Genomic DNA, 9,219 nt, shown 5'->3' with positions numbered 1-9,219 from the left:
AAGGACCTAGGCCATCAGGTCCTAGGGCCCCTGACCCTCTGGGTCTGATCCTTTACTGGCGCCCCACTCGTAGGAGCTCCCTTGCAAGAGGAGACTTCTTCAAGCCTCCCAAGTTACCGCCATTCCTTGAGGTGAGTGGGACATGTAAATCATCATCTGTGCCACGCTCCCACCTGACACGCATGCCTAGCACCTGAAGGTTACCACAGTTGCAGATGCTGAGGTTGGGAGTCCGATGGTAGAGACCTTACAGCCCCAGGAGAGGACCAGAGACAACTGGGGAGGAAGGTGGTTCTACAGTCATTCATACAGCCTACACACACAATGAGTGCTTCCTGGGCTAGGCACGGGAGAGAAGCCTTGGGATGGATCCAGAGGAGTGGAAGACAAGAATGTGGGACCAAAGAAACTGTGGCCTAGGAGGTGGGGGCATGAGATGCCAAGACTCAGGAGGCTCACACAGATTTCCTGTTGAGATATTAGTCTGGGAAACCAGAGATACCCCAGGCTGGCCTGGACCCTCAACATTGGAGGGGAGGGAGTGCTGAGGGGATGGATTATTGGGTATGACACTTGCCAACCAGCATGAAGATCTGCGTTTGAGGCCCCACAATGCAGGCAAAATTGAGGGAGTTGGGTAGGTCATACCCTGCAGGTTTCTGTGGCCACCTGGGAGGCAGAGACAATACAGGCAGTCTGGAAGCTCAGAGGGCAGCTGGCTGGCAGGGCAAAATGATGACAAGGCTGTGGACCAAAACTAGGGGTGGACCAAAACTGGGGTGGGCTAGTACCACATCCTCCAATGCCTGCTTTCTGCAAATAGTTGCAAGAGACACTGTTGCACCTTTCTCACAGGCGAGTGTGTGTCCCTGCACTCTACAGGAGACACACAGGCGTGTACAGATAATGACATGGCACCGAGTAAGGGGACTTAGTGAAGGAGAGCTTTTAAAGGCACTTCATGGTCCCACAGAAAGACTTGGGATGGCCACTCTCTCACTGTGTCACTAAGGAGGTCTGTGAACTGGAATGCCAGCAGCCTCCAGCTTGGGGAATACAGGATCACAGGCCTGAGCTACCAGGTGGCTTTTGGTGCTGAGGGGAGGGGGCACCCATGGCTTCCTGTATGCTATGCTAGCACTTGGCCAACCAAATTCATTCCCTACTGACCATACAAACGCTGTTATTAAACATATTTGTATGACATGGGTTGTGTGAATTGTACACCCAGCAATTGTAGGCCATCACACGTGTGGGCGGGTCTGAGGAGAACGTGTACCAGTCATGAGAACATGTGGGTTCTGAGGATCGGGGACTGGGAGCAAAAAACTGTATCCGGGGAACCACTCAAGCACCCCCAGTATCCATTCTTAATGACAGTCCCTCATCTTTGCTCCTAGGAGGCTCACTGGTGTGCCCAGCCAGTAGGGACCTAGGGCATCAGGTCTCAGGACCACTGACCCTCTGGGTCAAGTCCACTTCACCCCTCCCCACACCGTTGGAGCTCCCCTGTTGGAGCAATCTCCAAGGCCCCCACGTTGCTCCCCCTATTTCGTGAGGTGAGTTGGACACTCGGCTCCTCTTCTGTCCTGTAGCCTTGTAGGAATGTGGGAAGTTAAAGACCTTGAAGCCCCGGGCTGGACCTGAAGCAGTGTTGCATGGGCGGTGCAAATCTTTTCCTAAATCCCAGCTACAGAGGGCATGAAAAGTGGGATCCCCTGTTTAGATCAGGTGACAAAAGAAAGAAAAGTATCATGGAGTGGTGTGAGCATGTCATTCTCTGGGGGATGGGGGACTGGGCGGCAGGTGATGGGGCTCCTTAAGTAACTGCTGATCACCCTGGGAAAGATGGGAAGTGCAGGGTCCCCTGTACACCCAAAACAGTGTAGGGAGAGTTCCCAGGACACGGCTTCATGCTTTCTCAACCATGAGGTTCAAGAGAACATGTGTTTGGGTCACAAGCTCACACCTGTGTGTGTGTGTGTGTGTGTGTGTGTGTGTGTTTGTGAGCCTGCCCACCCTCACTGGCATGGCCTGGGGCACATGGCTAGGGCTCCCAGTTTGAGTGCTGGACTTCAGCCCTGGTGTTCAGGCTTGGCAGCAGAAGCCTCCATCCACCAAGTCATCTTGCTGGCCCACGATACCTCTCAAAATATATAAGGCCTCATAATTGTAAGGAACGCACAAATAGAATCATCACACAGGTAGATTACTGTTCTGACTCAGAAAAACACTTGCCAGAATACACTTTTTTGATGACAATCCTGCATCTTTCTCCTAGGAGGCTGATCGGTGTTTGGCCAGTAAGGACCTAGGCCATCAGGTCCTAGGGCCCCTGACCCTCTGGGTCTGATCCTTTACTGGCGCCCCACTCGTAGGAGCTCCCTTGCAAGAGGAGACTTCTTCAAGCCTCCCAAGTTACCGCCATTCCTTGAGGTGAGTGGGACATGTAAATCATCATCTGTGCCACGCTCCCACCTGACACGCATGCCTAGCACCTGAAGGTTACCACAGTTGCAGATGCTGAGGTTGGGAGTCCGATGGTAGAGACCTTACAGCCCCAGGAGAGGACCAGAGACAACTGGGGAGGAAGGTGGTTCTACAGTCATTCATACAGCCTACACACACAATGAGTGCTTCCTGGGCTAGGCACGGGAGAGAAGCCTTGGGATGGATCCAGAGGAGTGGAAGACAAGAATGTGGGACCAAAGAAACTGTGGCCTAGGAGGTGGGGGCATGAGATGCCAAGACTCAGGAGGCTCACACAGATTTCCTGTTGAGATATTAGTCTGGGAAACCAGAGATACCCCAGGCTGGCCTGGACCCTCAACATTGGAGGGGAGGGAGTGCTGAGGGGATGGATTATTGGGTATGACACTTGCCAACCAGCATGAAGATCTGCGTTTGAGGCCCCACAATGCAGGCAAAATTGAGGGAGTTGGGTAGGTCATACCCTGCAGGTTTCTGTGGCCACCTGGGAGGCAGAGACAATACAGGCAGTCTGGAAGCTCAGAGGGCAGCTGGCTGGCAGGGCAAAATGATGACAAGGCTGTGGACCAAAACTAGGGGTGGACCAAAACTGGGGTGGGCTAGTACCACATCCTCCAATGCCTGCTTTCTGCAAATAGTTGCAAGAGACACTGTTGCACCTTTCTCACAGGCGAGTGTGTGTCCCTGCACTCTACAGGAGACACACAGGCGTGTACAGATAATGACATGGCACCGAGTAAGGGGACTTAGTGAAGGAGAGCTTTTAAAGGCACTTCATGGTCCCACAGAAAGACTTGGGATGGCCACTCTCTCACTGTGTCACTAAGGAGGTCTGTGAACTGGAATGCCAGCAGCCTCCAGCTTGGGGAATACAGGATCACAGGCCTGAGCTACCAGGTGGCTTTTGGTGCTGAGGGGAGGGGGCACCCATGGCTTCCTGTATGCTATGCTAGCACTTGGCCAACCAAATTCATTCCCTACTGACCATACAAACGCTGTTATTAAACATATTTGTATGACATGGGTTGTGTGAATTGTACACCCAGCAATTGTAGGCCATCACACGTGTGGGCGGGTCTGAGGAGAACGTGTACCAGTCATGAGAACATGTGGGTTCTGAGGATCGGGGACTGGGAGCAAAAAACTGTATCCGGGGAACCACTCAAGCACCCCCAGTATCCATTCTTAATGACAGTCCCTCATCTTTGCTCCTAGGAGGCTCACTGGTGTGCCCAGCCAGTAGGGACCTAGGGCATCAGGTCTCAGGACCACTGACCCTCTGGGTCAAGTCCACTTCACCCCTCCCCACACCGTTGGAGCTCCCCTGTTGGAGCAATCTCCAAGGCCCCCACGTTGCTCCCCCTATTTCGTGAGGTGAGTTGGACACTCGGCTCCTCTTCTGTCCTGTAGCCTTGTAGGAATGTGGGAAGTTAAAGACCTTGAAGCCCCGGGTTGGACCTGAAGCAGTGTTGCATGGGCGGTGCAAATCTTTTCCTAAATCCCAGCTACAGAGGGCATGAAAAGTGGGATCCCCTGTTTAGATCAGGTGACAAAAGAAAGAAAAGTATCATGGAGTGGTGTGAGCATGTCATTCTCTGGGGGATGGGGGACTGGGCGGCAGGTGATGGGGCTCCTTAAGTAACTGCTGATCACCCTGGGAAAGATGGGAAGTGCAGGGTCCCCTGTACACCCAAAACAGTGTAGGGAGAGTTCCCAGGACACGGCTTCATGCTTTCTCAACCATGAGGTTCAAGAGAACATGTGTTTGGGTCACAAGCTCACACCTGTGTGTGTGTGTGTGTGTGTGTGTGTGTGTGTTTGTGAGCCTGCCCACCCTCACTGGCATGGCCTGGGGCACATGGCTAGGGCTCCCAGTTTGAGTGCTGGACTTCAGCCCTGGTGTTCAGGCTTGGCAGCAGAAGCCTCCATCCACCAAGTCATCTTGCTGGCCCACGATACCTCTCAAAATATATAAGGCCTCATAATTGTAAGGAACGCACAAATAGAATCATCACACAGGTAGATTACTGTTCTGACTCAGAAAAACACTTGCCAGAATACACTTTTTTGATGACAATCCTGCATCTTTCTCCTAGGAGGCTGATCGGTGTTTGGCCAGTAAGGACCTAGGCCATCAGGTCCTAGGGCCCCTGACCCTCTGGGTCTGATCCTTTACTGGCGCCCCACTCGTAGGAGCTCCCTTGCAAGAGGAGACTTCTTCAAGCCTCCCAAGTTACCGCCATTCCTTGAGGTGAGTGGGACATGTAAATCATCATCTGTGCCACGCTCCCACCTGACACGCATGCCTAGCACCTGAAGGTTACCACAGTTGCAGATGCTGAGGTTGGGAGTCCGATGGTAGAGACCTTACAGCCCCAGGAGAGGACCAGAGACAACTGGGGAGGAAGGTGGTTCTACAGTCATTCATACAGCCTACACACACAATGAGTGCTTCCTGGGCTAGGCACGGGAGAGAAGCCTTGGGATGGATCCAGAGGAGTGGAAGACAAGAATGTGGGACCAAAGAAACTGTGGCCTAGGAGGTGGGGGCATGAGATGCCAAGACTCAGGAGGCTCACACAGATTTCCTGTTGAGATATTAGTCTGGGAAACCAGAGATACCCCAGGCTGGCCTGGACCCTCAACATTGGAGGGGAGGGAGTGCTGAGGGGATGGATTATTGGGTATGACACTTGCCAACCAGCATGAAGATCTGCGTTTGAGGCCCCACAATGCAGGCAAAATTGAGGGAGTTGGGTAGGTCATACCCTGCAGGTTTCTGTGGCCACCTGGGAGGCAGAGACAATACAGGCAGTCTGGAAGCTCAGAGGGCAGCTGGCTGGCAGGGCAAAATGATGACAAGGCTGTGGACCAAAACTAGGGGTGGACCAAAACTGGGGTGGGCTAGTACCACATCCTCCAATGCCTGCTTTCTGCAAATAGTTGCAAGAGACACTGTTGCACCTTTCTCACAGGCGAGTGTGTGTCCCTGCACTCTACAGGAGACACACAGGCGTGTACAGATAATGACATGGCACCGAGTAAGGGGACTTAGTGAAGGAGAGCTTTTAAAGGCACTTCATGGTCCCACAGAAAGACTTGGGATGGCCACTCTCTCACTGTGTCACTAAGGAGGTCTGTGAACTGGAATGCCAGCAGCCTCCAGCTTGGGGAATACAGGATCACAGGCCTGAGCTACCAGGTGGCTTTTGGTGCTGAGGGGAGGGGGCACCCATGGCTTCCTGTATGCTATGCTAGCACTTGGCCAACCAAATTCATTCCCTACTGACCATACAAACGCTGTTATTAAACATATTTGTATGACATGGGTTGTGTGAATTGTACACCCAGCAATTGTAGGCCATCACACGTGTGGGCGGGTCTGAGGAGAACGTGTACCAGTCATGAGAACATGTGGGTTCTGAGGATCGGGGACTGGGAGCAAAAAACTGTATCCGGGGAACCACTCAAGCACCCCCAGTATCCATTCTTAATGACAGTCCCTCATCTTTGCTCCTAGGAGGCTCACTGGTGTGCCCAGCCAGTAGGGACCTAGGGCATCAGGTCTCAGGACCACTGACCCTCTGGGTCAAGTCCACTTCACCCCTCCCCACACCGTTGGAGCTCCCCTGTTGGAGCAATCTCCAAGGCCCCCACGTTGCTCCCCCTATTTCGTGAGGTGAGTTGGACACTCGGCTCCTCTTCTGTCCTGTAGCCTTGTAGGAATGTGGGAAGTTAAAGACCTTGAAGCCCCGGGTTGGACCTGAAGCAGTGTTGCATGGGCGGTGCAAATCTTTTCCTAAATCCCAGCTACAGAGGGCATGAAAAGTGGGATCCCCTGTTTAGATCAGGTGACAAAAGAAAGAAAAGTATCATGGAGTGGTGTGAGCATGTCATTCTCTGGGGGATGGGGGACTGGGCGGCAGGTGATGGGGCTCCTTAAGTAACTGCTGATCACCCTGGGAAAGATGGGAAGTGCAGGGTCCCCTGTACACCCAAAACAGTGTAGGGAGAGTTCCCAGGACACGGCTTCATGCTTTCTCAACCATGAGGTTCAAGAGAACATGTGTTTGGGTCACAAGCTCACACCTGTGTGTGTGTGTGTGTGTGTGTGTGTGTGTGTTTGTGAGCCTGCCCACCCTCACTGGCATGGCCTGGGGCACATGGCTAGGGCTCCCAGTTTGAGTGCTGGACTTCAGCCCTGGTGTTCAGGCTTGGCAGCAGAAGCCTCCATCCACCAAGTCATCTTGCTGGCCCACGATACCTCTCAAAATATATAAGGCCTCATAATTGTAAGGAACGCACAAATAGAATCATCACACAGGTAGATTACTGTTCTGACTCAGAAAAACACTTGCCAGAATACACTTTTTTGATGACAATCCTGCATCTTTCTCCTAGGAGGCTGATCGGTGTTTGGCCAGTAAGGACCTAGGCCATCAGGTCCTAGGGCCCCTGACCCTCTGGGTCTGATCCTTTACTGGCGCCCCACTCGTAGGAGCTCCCTTGCAAGAGGAGACTTCTTCAAGCCTCCCAAGTTACCGCCATTCCTTGAGGTGAGTGGGACATGTAAATCATCATCTGTGCCACGCTCCCACCTGACACGCATGCCTAGCACCTGAAGGTTACCACAGTTGCAGATGCTGAGGTTGGGAGTCCGATGGTAGAGACCTTACAGCCCCAGGAGAGGACCAGAGACAACTGGGGAGGAAGGTGGTTCTACAGTCATTCATACAGCCTACACACACAATGAGTGCTTCCTGGGCTAGGCACGGGAGAGAAGCCTTGGGATGGATCCAGAGGAGTGGAAGACAAGAATGTGGGACCAAAGAAACTGTGGCCTAGGAGGTGGGGGCATGAGATGCCAAGACTCAGGAGGCTCACACAGATTTCCTGTTGAGATATTAGTCTGGGAAACCAGAGATACCCCAGGCTGGCCTGGACCCTCAACATTGGAGGGGAGGGAGTGCTGAGGGGATGGATTATTGGGTATGACACTTGCCAACCAGCATGAAGATCTGCGTTTGAGGCCCCACAATGCAGGCAAAATTGAGGGAGTTGGGTAGGTCATACCCTGCAGGTTTCTGTGGCCACCTGGGAGGCAGAGACAATACAGGCAGTCTGGAAGCTCAGAGGGCAGCTGGCTGGCAGGGCAAAATGATGACAAGGCTGTGGACCAAAACTAGGGGTGGACCAAAACTGGGGTGGGCTAGTACCACATCCTCCAATGCCTGCTTTCTGCAAATAGTTGCAAGAGACACTGTTGCACCTTTCTCACAGGCGAGTGTGTGTCCCTGCACTCTACAGGAGACACACAGGCGTGTACAGATAATGACATGGCACCGAGTAAGGGGACTTAGTGAAGGAGAGCTTTTAAAGGCACTTCATGGTCCCACAGAAAGACTTGGGATGGCCACTCTCTCACTGTGTCACTAAGGAGGTCTGTGAACTGGAATGCCAGCAGCCTCCAGCTTGGGGAATACAGGATCACAGGCCTGAGCTACCAGGTGGCTTTTGGTGCTGAGGGGAGGGGGCACCCATGGCTTCCTGTATGCTATGCTAGCACTTGGCCAACCAAATTCATTCCCTACTGACCATACAAACGCTGTTATTAAACATATTTGTATGACATGGGTTGTGTGAATTGTACACCCAGCAATTGTAGGCCATCACACGTGTGGGCGGGTCTGAGGAGAACGTGTACCAGTCATGAGAACATGTGGGTTCTGAGGATCGGGGACTGGGAGCAAAAAACTGTATCCGGGGAACCACTCAAGCACCCCCAGTATCCATTCTTAATGACAGTCCCTCATCTTTGCTCCTAGGAGGCTCACTGGTGTGCCCAGCCAGTAGGGACCTAGGGCATCAGGTCTCAGGACCACTGACCCTCTGGGTCAAGTCCACTTCACCCCTCCCCACACCGTTGGAGCTCCCCTGTTGGAGCAATCTCCAAGGCCCCCACGTTGCTCCCCCTATTTCGTGAGGTGAGTTGGACACTCGGCTCCTCTTCTGTCCTGTAGCCTTGTAGGAATGTGGGAAGTTAAAGACCTTGAAGCCCCGGGTTGGACCTGAAGCAGTGTTGCATGGGCGGTGCAAATCTTTTCCTAAATCCCAGCTACAGAGGGCATGAAAAGTGGGATCCCCTGTTTAGATCAGGTGACAAAAGAAAGAAAAGTATCATGGAGTGGTGTGAGCATGTCATTCTCTGGGGGATGGGGGACTGGGCGGCAGGTGATGGGGCTCCTTAAGTAACTGCTGATCACCCTGGGAAAGATGGGAAGTGCAGGGTCCCCTGTACACCCAAAACAGTGTAGGGAGAGTTCCCAGGACACGGCTTCATGCTTTCTCAACCATGAGGTTCAAGAGAACATGTGTTTGGGTCACAAGCTCACACCTGTGTGTGTGTGTGTGTGTGTGTGTGTGTGTGTTTGTGAGCCTGCCCACCCTCACTGGCATGGCCTGGGGCACATGGCTAGGGCTCCCAGTTTGAGTGCTGGACTTCAGCCCTGGTGTTCAGGCTTGGCAGCAGAAGCCTCCATCCACCAAGTCATCTTGCTGGCCCACGATACCTCTCAAAATATATAAGGCCTCATAATTGTAAGGAACGCACAAATAGAATCATCACACAGGTAGATTACTGTTCTGACTCAGAAAAACACTTGCCAGAATACACTTTTTTGATGACAATCCTGCATCTTTCTCCTAGGAGGCTGATCGGTGTTTGGCCAG

The 9,219-nt window shown here is 52.8% G+C and overlaps 1 long non-coding RNA gene across 1 annotated transcript; it reads left to right on the top strand.

The window, feature by feature from the left end:
• The first annotated feature begins 7 nt into the window (after positions 1 to 7).
• LOC121138558 lies at positions 8 to 9,218 on the top strand. Its single transcript, XR_005875497.1, has 9 exons — positions 8 to 131; positions 1,401 to 1,559; positions 2,282 to 2,436; positions 3,706 to 3,864; positions 4,587 to 4,741; positions 6,011 to 6,169; positions 6,892 to 7,046; positions 8,316 to 8,474; positions 9,197 to 9,218. It is a non-coding gene; the product is annotated as an uncharacterized LOC121138558 (long non-coding RNA).
• The last annotated feature ends 1 nt before the right edge of the window (position 9,219 follows it).

Source organism: Mesocricetus auratus, unplaced genomic scaffold, assembly GCF_017639785.1.
Source record: "Mesocricetus auratus isolate SY011 unplaced genomic scaffold, BCM_Maur_2.0 contig_11349_pilon_obj, whole genome shotgun sequence".
NCBI classification, from domain to species: Eukaryota; Metazoa; Chordata; class Mammalia; order Rodentia; family Cricetidae; genus Mesocricetus; species Mesocricetus auratus.
Note: the sequence above shows the minus strand (reverse complement) of the source record. Positions and strands in the feature narration are given on the sequence as shown.